The sequence below is a fragment of the Venturia canescens genome, chromosome 2 (genome assembly GCF_019457755.1).
Source record: "Venturia canescens isolate UGA chromosome 2, ASM1945775v1, whole genome shotgun sequence".
Lineage (NCBI taxonomy): Eukaryota > Metazoa > Arthropoda > Insecta > Hymenoptera > Ichneumonidae > Venturia > Venturia canescens.
Genome location: NC_057422.1, coordinates 24,633,093 through 24,645,782, shown reverse-complemented (window position 1 = coordinate 24,645,782; position 12,690 = coordinate 24,633,093). Strand labels below are relative to the sequence as shown.

At 45.2% G+C, this 12,690-nt stretch overlaps 1 protein-coding gene across 8 annotated transcripts in view; it reads right to left on the bottom strand.

Annotated features, from left to right (window-relative positions):
- Cngl (Cyclic nucleotide-gated ion channel-like) overlaps window positions 1-12,690 on the bottom strand; it is a 358,428-nt gene that overhangs the window by 84,716 nt on the left and 261,022 nt on the right. The gene's annotated exons all lie outside the window — the stretch shown is intronic.

Below are 12,690 nucleotides of genomic sequence, written 5' to 3'. Positions count from 1 at the left end.
CACCATCGGAAACTATGGAGCCGTTGACCTTCATATCGGAAACCATGGACAAATTTAGCTCAACATCGGAAACTATGGAGCTATCGACTTCTACTGCGAAAACCATGAAGAAACATACCTAGGCCAGGAAAACCATGGAAAAACATTCTTGGACATCAAAAACTGTGGAGTCGTCGACCTCGACCGCGAAAACCATGAAGAAATATGCCTAGACCATGAAAACCATTGAGGAATATACCTTGTGACGTTGTGGCAGAGCCGCAACGCCCCGCGTCGTGGTGGGATCCACCACATCGCTCACTCACTTTCGGAGCGTCAACAAATCGCTATATTTTTTCTTGTATTTTTAATTATCTGCGAACTGTATAATTTTCTTATGTAATTTCGCCTATTAATTTCCCTGCTTTACTATTGTTATTAGTCATAAGTTTCTTCGGCCGTTTTGGCACTCGCTCGCATCGTCTACAACTGAAACTCAGCGGACTACCATCCTCCTTCCCCCCGAACGAGAGTCCCCGTCGAGTCCTGCCCCCAGTAATTCCCTCCCACTGATAAAAAGCCCCTTCCCCGAATCCCAAAAGGCTAGAACATCGGATAAAGGCTATCGGAACCGAGTCATGGAACCAACCACCATCATCGAACGTACTCTCGAGGAGGAATTGTCTCCAATTCGAGAAAATCATTGAACGAGTTCCCTGGCGTCGAGGTTCCGAGCTATGACAGAATTAACACCGGCCGCCACGCATCAGCCCAGCTGTTATCACGAGTTCGTCAACCGAAAATTCGCGCGTAAGGCCGAGCTTCGTCCAGGCGGCGCCATCGATCGAGTCGACTGATAACAGCGCCGCGCCGTCAAGCCATCAATCGCCAATCGATAGCCCTCGTCGTTAGCCCTTTTCCTTCCTCACTCTCCCCCGCCACCGAATCGCTACTCCTGCGCGAGATAAAGGAGTCCGATTGGACAATCATCGGCGCGCGCAAGGATCCATAATCGATAATGTATGCGCAATGAGGAAGGACGATGAGCGAGCACGGAGATCAATCACTTCCATCACGACTCCGGCGTGCGTACCACGGCCCAGTTCCCAGTACTTTCAATCTGACTTGTAGTTTTGTTTCGTTCGACCCCAGTTATCTTGTCCCAACGACCACCGGCTTGATCCTTGGAGACCATAGCGGCAATCTTGAGCCCGAAAAACCGTACGACGCATAATCTCAGCGCCAAGTAAGTCGTTTTCACTCTCTTGACTCTGCGACGAAGACACGTGGTTGTTTCGCCATCTTCGTCGTAGATAGCGTCTCGATTTCGCCGGTCACGTTTTCATGATCGAATTTTCCCCGAGCCCTTCTGGCTCGTGATCGATTCTCCCTTGGTTGTGATTTATCTTGGAGATTATTCTTTTTGCGTTAAATGCGAGTGAGTGCTGTGGTGATAGGTTTAAGCCCCTTTTTCGCGTGATCTACCCCCCCCCCCCTCCCTTTCGCCCCTCGCCGTTCGAGTATTTGCTGATTTGCGCGTCGTAATTCAGTGCATTATTATTATTATTGTGTTCTATTGTAAACTCACGGGTATATGTAAGACGCCTGAGCGACAGGTGCCCGTCGACCCGAAGATAGTGAGTCTCAAAAGCGTTGAGCCATTTTTCCCCGTTTTCTTTTTCTCCCTCCGAGCTAGCCCCGTTTTGTACATTTTCCCCCGCTTTAGACGTAATTGTTGTTAACATTCGAGACCCAAAGAGATTTATTTTTGTTAATTTTTATTATAAAAACTAACTGGCGCCCAAGGAGAATATCTTGTGAAATAAAGCCCATTTTCTTTTGTTATTATTTTCTTCTATGAAATTTCGGCTTATTATTTATTTAATTTTTACCCCCCTTTATCTCCAACCATTTCAGCCAGCAGTGACGAAAAACCCCGTCACAAATTGGCGCCCGACGTGGGGCCCTGTCAATCCCCGTAAAACCATGCTCCGAAACCGCACCGGCGGTAAAGCACCGTACTGGTGGAAAGTTTTCGCTCTCGGTAAATTTTCAGAAAACTTTCGAGTATTTCCAGAACACTTCGGGAATAACTCCTAAGATATTTCGGAGGTGTTTGGAAATCGATTGGACGCTTTCGGTAGCATAATAAATTGTTTTTTTTCTTTATTGCCCTCCGTGAACTAGTGCTCACCCGTGAACCCCGAGTCGATCAGCCCACCACAGCACTCTAGCGTGAAAGATTATCGTGCCTGCCCATTGTTGTTGCTTGTCAACAAAACGATCTTACGAATCGCATGTTTATTTTCCTTTGTAATTCATTGAATTTATTTTGCAATTTTCTTATACTTTTGTATGTTTGGAATTTCTGGTGACGCGTGGAGACTTCACCGTACACCTGCAGTGATCACCCCTCCCGCCATAGTATTGCCCACCGCGTTGCCCTAAAGTATTTTCCGTGCCCTAAAATTGTTACTTACCCCCTTTTGCTTCGCCCACCACTCTGCCCTGAATTAGTTCTTTCTCCCCAAAATTTTGATTCTTTCCTGCCCGGCCTACAGCTTGCCCCGAGCTATTTACTTTACCCCGAAATATTCATTTCTTTTGTTTGCACTGCCCACCGTCTGACCCGAGTTATTTCTGTTGCCCCGGAATCTCCATTCCGTTTATATGGCCCACCGTTTTCCCTGAATTCTGTATCGTGCCCCGAAATCATTGCTTATTTTTGACCTAGAATATTTATTTCTTTCTACCCTGAACTACTCAATTCCTTCCAGTAGAACCACAGGAATATTTCTGGCCCAGCCCCAGTTATTTCCTTTTGTCTTGACATAATTGTTTTTTTCTCCTGCCCCCTAAATAATTATTTATTTTGAGGCGGAATATTTATTCCTCCTTATCGTGAACTAGCTAACTTTCGTTTTTTGTAGACTCGAAAGAATATTTTTGGACCCTGCCCCGGTTGTTTCCCCCTTCCCCTGACGCGATTGTTCATTTGGTCCCCCAAATATCTGCCCCTTTTTCCCCCGACTAGTTAATTTAACCTGAAATATCCATCCCCTTTTACATCGCCCGCTGTTCTACCCCGGATTAATTCTCCTATGCCCCGAGATATTTACTTGTTAGTGCCTCGAATTACTCAGTCTTTTTAATAATTGGCCCATTGTTTTGCCCAATCGTACTTACTTCTCTTCGCAGAAAACATTTACTGTCCCAGCCACATTTATTTTGTTACTCGAAATATCTTTCGTCTTTTCCCCCGGATAGCTAACCGCCCCCCCGTCCCTCTTTATTACCTCACCCCCCCTTCTTTCGGTCCCTTCTTCCCACTATTCGCCCGCGAATATTTCCCCTCTGCCATTCCCAACTAATTGGTTTAAGCCCCATACTCGGATACCCTTGAGATAATTTTGCGTTCCTGCAGTTGCCCCGTATTGCTTTTTTTGTGTGTCGTAGACTAAAGTGCCCGAGTCGGGCTAGTAACTTCTTACGCCTTTTTGTCCAATAATTTCGGCAGCACCTCAGCCCCCGTCCCCGCAAAATTGATAGATTCATTGCAAAATCTTTGGCGCGATCGCCGACTCCCTGTTAACCCGCAAATTTTCGAGTTATTCATCCCTAGTAATCCCCTCTGACTTTCTTTTTTTTCTCGTTTTTGTTGTTTTGTCGCCCCTTTCGCTTTTTACCCCCTGCCCTCCCTCCAAGCCCTCCTCGAATCGAAGATACTTTCGATATAACATATTGAAATAGCCCCTGGGTGGCGTGAGTGTTCCTACTCCCAATAATTTTGAAATCCTCCGTCCATTTGAATTGCCCTCCCGTACGCTATAGTTTTGGTACGCCACCCCGTGTTTGGAAGTCAGCCCCCCCGTGAAAACCTTGCAAATTATCCCCCCCCCCTTGTTGAACGCTGCCCGCAAGATGGCAAGCTCCTGCTGCGATACCCCCTCTCTCGATATAGCCCCCGACAGTACCCCGCACGAGATAGAGGAGAGTGACACTCTCTCCGAGCACAAAACCCCAGATGCATCCCCCAGTGAGTTAAATCTGAGTTCATCCCCCACCAGCGCCCCCCTGGTAAAAGAAGAGTATTATGAAATGCCCGCGAGTACACTCAGATTCCTGGAACGGGAATTTGGGGAAGAATCTGTAGCTGGCTTTAGAGTAAGCAATACAGCTTATAGACTCGGTACCTCGCCCCAAGAGACGCCCGATCGATCGCTTATTGATTTCGAGGACGAAATCTACCTGGACCCCCTCCCCCTTCGAGTTTCGCCCCTATGCCCTGGTTCAAAGTACCACGGTCAAAAAGGGTTTGGCCGTCGGCACCCAGTGGTATCAGAACTGATCGAGCTGAGCGAGTGCATTCTGAAGGAAGGCCCCGATGACGGGATAATCTTCTTGCGGGATGTACTCAAGACTCTGCACGTTTTCCGGAGACGTGGAGTTTCTCCGCTCGCCCCCAGCCCAGCATCAGGTAATGCATCCCCGATAACCCCCGTAGCCACCCCAGTAAATGAATTGGAGCCCCCCGAAATAGACTCCGATGAACCTTCGGAGTACGAAGTATTCGAACGACCCCAGTGCCCCTCTCCCAGTTCAAACCCCAGTTTCACCCCCTCCCCAGCACCAGAGTCGCCCCAGAGTCAAAGCGCTCCAGAATACTTTACCCCCTCAGAGTCGCCTAGAAGGCAAGAGACAAGGAGATATAGACGGAATGATCCGTTCGAGCCACGTCGCCCCCGCTCAGCCCCACCACTGAACGGAATACGTCCGTTAATGGAATATTTGATCCCTCCCCCAGCCCCGAGCCCAGTGATACCCCTGTACCGATCCTTATTCCCCAGTTGCCCTCCTCCCCTGAGCCCATACCCCCCAGAAGTGTTTTTCCAAGTAGGACCCCCCCTCCAGCCCTGGTGGTTTCCCCCTACCCCTGCCCCTTTCGTGAAGTCACCCCCGTTAGCCCCAATGATGTCAGGGCAGTACAGCCCGACGACGGCGAGTCGATGCCGTCCCCCTCCATTCCCAGAGCCTTTTTGGCAATACTATCAGAGTCGCCTGCCCCCCCGATGGAACCCGAACCGTGAGTAGTACACCCCGATGATAGCATTCAAGAGCCCCGAGCCCCTTAGCTAGATAAAGTTCTCCCTTCTCTCCCCAGTATCGAACCAAGCCCCAGAACCCGTTGAATACAACTAGACCCTCGTGATCACTGCAGCCATCATTCCGACAGTCTCGCAGAACGCACGTCAGTAAAGTCAGAGTTGACCGCATGGCACGATGGTCAGAAAGATTAGCTCGCTAGCGAATTTAAGAGCTTATAAATTCTCATACCCACCCGACCAATAGTGCGATTTTGAGACGCTAAAGTGAGTGCAAACGACGCGAACATTCCGATTTGTGTGACGAAAAACCGTCCACCCGGTATTTCCGTCAAGCCGGGGGGAGTTGTGACGTTGTGGCAGAGCCGCAACGCCCCGCGTCGTGGTGGGATCCACCACATCACTCACTCACTTTCGGAGCGTCAACAAATCGCTATATTTTTTCTTGTATTTTTAATTATCTGCGAACTGTATAATTTTCTTATGTAATTTCGCCTATTAATTTCCCTGCTTTACTATTGTTATTAGTCATAAGTTTCTTCGGCCGTTTTGGCACTCGCTCGCATCGTCTACAACTGAAACTCAGCGGACTACCATCCTCCTTCCCCCCGAACGAGAGTCCCCGTCGAGTCCTGCCCCCAGTAATTCCCTCCCACTGATAAAAAACCCCTTCCCCGAATCCCAAAAGGCTAGAACATCGGATAAAGGCTATCGGAACCGAGTCATGGAACCAACCACCATCATCGAACGTACTCTCGAGGAGGAATTGTCTCCAATTCGAGAAAATCATTGAACGAGTTCCCTGGCGTCGAGGTTCCGAGCTATGACAGAATTAACACCGGCCGCCACGCATCAGCCCAGCTGTTATCACGAGTTCGTCAACCGAAAATTCGCGCGTAAGGCCGAGCTTCGTCCAGGCGGCGCCATCGATCGAGTCGACTGATAACAGCGCCGCGCCGTCAAGCCATCAATCGCCAATCGATAGCCCTCGTCGTTAGCCCTTTTCCTTCCTCACTCTCCCCCGCCACCGAATCGCTACTCCTGCGCGAGATAAAGGAGTCCGATTGGACAATCATCGGCGCGCGCAAGGATCCATAATCGATAATGTATGCGCAATGAGGAAGGACGATGAGCGAGCACGGAGATCAATCACTTCCATCACGACTCCGGCGTGCGTACCACGGCCCAGTTCCCAGTACTTTCAATCTGACTTGTAGTTTTGTTTCGTTCGACCCCAGTTATCTTGTCCCAACGACCACCGGCTTGATCCTTGGAGACCATAGCGGCAATCTTGAGCCCGAAAAACCGTACGACGCATAATCTCAGCGCCAAGTAAGTCGTTTTCACTCTCTTGACTCTGCGACGAAGACACGTGGTTGTTTCGCCATCTTCGTCGTAGATAGCGTCTCGATTTCGCCGGTCACGTTTTCATGATCGAATTTTCCCCGAGCCCTTCTGGCTCGTGATCGATTCTCCCTTGGTTGTGATTTATCTTGGAGATTATTCTTTTTGCGTTAAATGCGAGTGAGTGCTGTGGTGATAGGTTTAAGCCCCTTTTTCGCGTGATCTACCCCCCCCCCCCTCCCTTTCGCCCCTCGCCGTTCGAGTATTTGCTGATTTGCGCGTCGTAATTCAGTGCATTATTATTATTATTGTGTTCTATTGTAAACTCACGGGTATATGTAAGACGCCTGAGCGACAGGTGCCCGTCGACCCGAAGATAGTGAGTCTCAAAAGCGTTGAGCCATTTTTCCCCGTTTTCTTTTTCTCCCTCCGAGCTAGCCCCGTTTTGTACATTTTCCCCCGCTTTAGACGTAATTGTTGTTAACATTCGAGACCCAAAGAGATTTATTTTTGTTAATTTTTATTATAAAAACTAACTGGCGCCCAAGGAGAATATCTTGTGAAATAAAGCCCATTTTCTTTTGTTATTATTTTCTTCTATGAAATTTCGGCTTATTATTTATTTAATTTTTACCCCCCTTTATCTCCAACCATTTCAGCCAGCAGTGACGAAAAACCCCGTCACAACCTAGATATCAAGAATTATGGAGAAATACACGTCGACATGTAAAACCATGGAGGAATATACCTAGACATTAAAAACTATGAAGAAACATATCTAGACATCCAAAACTATGGAGAATTACACCTGGACATCAGAAACCATGGAGAAATTTACCTAGACATCGAAACCCACGGAGAAATTATCCTAGACCACGAAAACCACGGAGAAACATACCTGGATATCGAAAACCATGTAGGAATATACCTAGACCACGAAAAACATGGACGAATATACCTAGAACTATAGAGAAATACACGTGGACATTAAAAAATATGGAGAAATACACTCGCACATCAGAAACCATGGAGGAATATACCTAGAAATCTTCGAAATCTTGGAAATACCTTTAAACTTCGAAATCCATTGAGGAATTATCCGAGACCACGAAAACCATGGAGAAACATACCTGAACATCGAAAACTAAGGAGCCGTCGACCCAGACCTCGAAAACCATGAAAAAACATACCTAGACGACGAAAGCCATGGAGGAATATATCTGGACATAAAAAGCTATGGGGTCGTCGACTTAGACATCGAAAATCACGATAGAACGTACCTAAACCTAGTCCTCCAAAACCCATGAGCCATCGCCCTAGACATCCTCGAATGATCCGGCGGCGTCGACCAGGATTTTATATTTTTTAATTTTTATTTTTATTTTTTTTTATTTTATTATATTATTATTATATTATATTATATATTAATTTTAATAAAATATTTATTATAATAATATTTTATTATTAGTTAAGATTAATAAATAAAACATATATTATATAAATATATTCATATGTTATGCGTAAACCAGGAGCTGGTATTGCCCCCGCTGTGCGCACATTCTCTGTTTTTCTCGCTCGGCGACGCGAAAGGAGAGGGGATAGCCGCGTTTAGCGTAGTGCGTGACGTAGCGGGTGACAAGGTATTACCAATCGTGCAAAGGACGTAAGTACAGATGTATTATTCTCACGTCTCTCTGACTCTAAGGGAAGAGACCGAGGAAAAATGTTCCCACAACGATGGATTTTAATTCACTAGCATGACATATCTCGGGATTCGCTAAACGGATTTTCATGCAGCAAGGACCAATGGAAAGAGAAAAATCGAAAAAAAATCGTCACCAATTTTCAGATTTTTCAATGAAATAGTTCGTCCGTGAGAGCAGTTTGAAAACTTTGTGACGTCATAAAATCGGCATATTCGCGTATATAAGAGTAGTGGCAGGGCTCGCGCTAGCTTTTCTTTTGCGCTGCAGTTTTTCCTTTTAATACTTGGCGTCGAGCCGCTGTCGCGTCTCTTGATTAGGGTTCATCGAAAATAATCGATATTTTTTTTTCGGGCTCCACAAGCGTTTTTCTTCTTAATTATGCCAAACAATATTTCGGCCGGCACACCGCATATTTCAATTTTCTATAAGAATAACACGTGAAAAAAAAACTTCGGTGAACATTGTTCCATATCATCTGTAAAAAAAATTGCGCAGATATTCTACTGACGTATTTTTGTAGAGAATTGAATTCCCTACAAAAAAGTCCGTAGAGTCATTGGCCTAGAACCAACCGTTCAACGGCTACAGCAGTTTGAAGTTTCTAACGTCACCTAGCTAGATTTCGCATGTATCATTTCCTATTTTCGAGGTCGCTTCTTTTTGTTTAAATTGGACGGAAATCTATTTTTAAGTATAGTTTTTCTAAAATATTTTCTAGGATCGTAATCTAGGCAAAAATATCGGGTACATACTATTCTCATTTGGTTAAACGAACGACATAAATTGTTTGTCTTTCCACTATTTGTTTGAATAAATTATGAAATTCAATTAACCAACCAAACATGCACAGATACAAATATACATAGGAAAAGAGAGAGAGAGAGAGAGAGAGAGAGAGAGAGAAAACAGTTCAATTTATTTCCCGTGCTTACAATTGAATTGATTAACTTATTATAATTACATGTTGGCGTATAATCGAACCGTTTGAGCGCTGTAAGCGCACACGTTAGCGTAATGCCGAACCGTTTCAGTCTAAAATTGCTACTTTGTTGCTTACTTATTAAAACATATAAAAAAAACATAGGCTTCAGCTCAATTCAAACAGCACCATTAAGAGGAATGAACTCGAACATAGAAAATGATACATGTGAAATCTGGCTAGGTGACGTTGGAAACTTCAAATTGCTGTAGCCGTTGAACGGTTGGTTCTAGGCCAATGACTCTTAGGACTTTTTTGTAGGGAATTCAATTCTATACAAAAATACGTAAGTAGAATATTTGTGCAATTTTTTTTACAGATGATATGGAACAATGTTCACCGAAGTTTTTTTTTCACGTGTTATTCTTATGAAAAATCGAAGTATGCAGTGGGTCGGCCGAAATAATTTTATGTCGGGCTGTCCTTTCGGCTAGCTTCATCATTTGGCATAATAACAAGAAAAATGCCTGTGGAGCCCGAAAAAAAATATCGATTTTTTTCGACACACCCCAATAAATATAAATATATTGTGTATAGTAGGTCGACGCCGTCGGATTTTTCGAGGATGTTCAGGGCAATAGCTCATGGGTTTTTCGATGACTAGGTTTAGGTACATTCTAAGATGGTTTTCGTTGTCTACGTGGACAGCTTCATACTTTTCGATGGCTAGGTATGATTCTCCATGGTTTTCGTAATCTAGGTCGACAGCTCCATAGTATTTGATATCTAGGTATATTCCTCCATGGTTTTCGTGGTCTATGTATGTTTTTTTCATTGTTTTCGCGGTCGAGGTCGACGGCTCCACAGTTTCTGATGTCCAGGTATGTTTCTGCATGGTTTTTGTGATCTAGAATAATTCCTCTATCGGTTTCGAAGTCTAGGTATATTTCTCCATGGTTTCTGATATCCAGGTGTATTTCTCCATAGTTCTCCCAACACCTCCCGATCACCAACACCTCCCGATCATCGAGGTCCCTTTGTCTTTCGGCGTGCGACGAGCTGGTTCCTCGGTAAGCCCTTTCTCTTTCTCCCTGAATGATTAATGGAGTTGAGCATTTGAGTTTTCGGAATTTAGTTCCGGTTTATTTGGCGTTTCGGGGAATATGTGTGTCGATGTTTCGAGCGAGATTGCGGCCGATACTTCCCGTGTTCCCAAATTTTGTAGTTTTTGTGGCTCAGCTCCACTAATCGATTCAATATTAATTTGGGTCCATTTAGTATGGTTTTTTGACGTAATTCTATCGCGTATTAATTACTTGATTTGAGTTTTGTAATGTCGCATTTTGGTATCGAATTTTGTGTAGTACGCGCTGGAATATTCCACGCAGCTACGTTTCTCTCTCTCCCTGCACGCGTTGCGACTCTAGCGAGCACGGTCGTTCGCGCGATGTTTTCGCTCCGTCTATCTCGCACTTATTGTCGCCCGTCGTCTATACGGCGATTTATTCTGTTTTATGTTTCAATATCGTCGCCTTTGTATTATCTGTACTGATCGTTCGGGAATTTCGGTGTTACCTCACACTTAGCCGAAATTCGCTTCACTATTACCTTCGATTACCTTTCGTCGCGTATCTTCGAGTTTTCCTTGCGACCGAGAACTCATGTAGGGAATTACCTGGTGTCGATTATCTTTTACCTGAATTTACCTAAGACACCGGTTGTTCTGGCGTTGGTTACCTTTTCTCTGTTACCTAGGGCATCTGCTCGCCAGATTGCTGAGTATCTTTTACCTACAATGCCAGAGATTACCTTTGACACCCGCGAAATTGCTATGCGATTACCTATTACCTGAATTACCTGATGAATCCGAGTAAGCCGCGCATGGAAACCGCGTTTTCGTCCGATACGTATTGGCCATGCGATTCTAGCGAGCCGTAAATTGAATTTCCTTTCCAATTCTTATTTTATATAGAATCGAATCTTGCCATTATTCATCTTGTCCTGTACTTTTGTTTATTTGACGAACTTGTGAATAAATTGTTAATCTTTTCTGAATCTTCTGTCTGTGTCGCTTATTTGTTTTGCGTTGTGAATTGCTACTTTTCCCCAAGGATCTCCCCCTCTACCTTTTGTATCTCAGATGAGCTGAGTAGTCGGACCGTCTTCGGTCATTCGTTTCTCTCGCGCACTCAGTACCTTAATTTATGTGGCGTTACCATCGTAGAGAATGAACGAAATCAAGTCGAGTAATTCGGCGATACTTTTTGTATCTGGCGCCCAGTTCATTCTCGTGGCCGGAAAGTCGCACGAGAAGGGGCGAATAAGCTGAGAAGGGACAGGTCGTACCCTTCCCGCGAAAATCTTGTTACAGTATATTTCTCCATAGTTTTCATGGTCTAGGTTGTTGTACGCTTTGGCGTACATATTTTTTTCTTTTCGTCGCTATTCGATTTCGTTACTTTGCATTTACTTTCGCAATAATTCCCCTAGTCCTCAGCGTAAACAAGTATTCGTAGGTAAATAAGCTATCAATTGTACCGACGAAGTTTGGACGCTACGTCTCCAGTTGCTAGCTGGTGGGCTCCGGGGTGCGCAGGCGCGGGCACTGGAGGCTACTTCGTCCAGGCGCCGGGGCGCCGAGGCGGGGTCACTGGGGCGGGGGGGGGGGGGGGGGGGTCGCTGGCACTGGCTCGCAGCGGCCTATAAATACGAGCGCGGAACCGAGAATCGAGGCATTCGCTCTGGTACTCCCAAGCCACACAGGCCTAAGGGGACTACGAGACCCCGACTGACTGAAGCCGCACAGGCCAACGAACTGAGGGTCTCAACGAGCAGGTTCTAAGCCGCGTTGGCCGAAGAACCTTGCAAACGCTCCCAAGCCGAATAGGCCCCGGAGTAAACCCTCCTACAGCCGTACAGGCCAAAGGGATTCCCGATTCACCTCCGCCTTAAATTTACCTTTTTTTTCGTTCTTAGAAGCACCGAACTTCGCCCGTTATTTTCTTCTTTTTTCGTTTATAGTTTTGTGCTCAACAAATCTCGAGCGTTATTTTTCTTTTTTCGTTTATATTTTTGGGCTCGACAAATCTCGAGCGTCTTGTTTTACTTTTTTATCTTGGCGTTTCAATAAATCTCAAGTTCTTAGTTTCCTTTATTTTTTACGCCTCGAAAAGCCTCGGGTTGAAATTTTTGCTTGCGCCTTAGGAAAGGTACTTTAGTGTCCGCCTCCGATTTTGATAATTTTTTTCTATGTTATAGTCCATCCAAAAATAAGAGACACGTATTTTTTTTTATCGGCCGAAAGTTATTTTTAAGGGGTGAAATCAACCCTCAAAGTTCGGCATGTTTTGCGTCTGGTAGAGTGTTTCATATAGAAGCACTCAACCGATCGAAACGAAACCAATTGCAAAATGTTTGGCATGTCAAATAACCCATATGACATGTCCATCTTCTTATGCACCCTTACGGCCAAGGGATGAACCACCCCCGAATGTTCAGAATTTTTTCGTATAACAAAAACTTACAATCCGATTTTAATAAAACAAACGCCATTTTGCAGAGCAAAAAAAAATAAAATCGACGTGTTTTCGGGTTTTCCTCAGATCAAAAAAATTAAGGGGGTAAAACACCCTTAAAATAT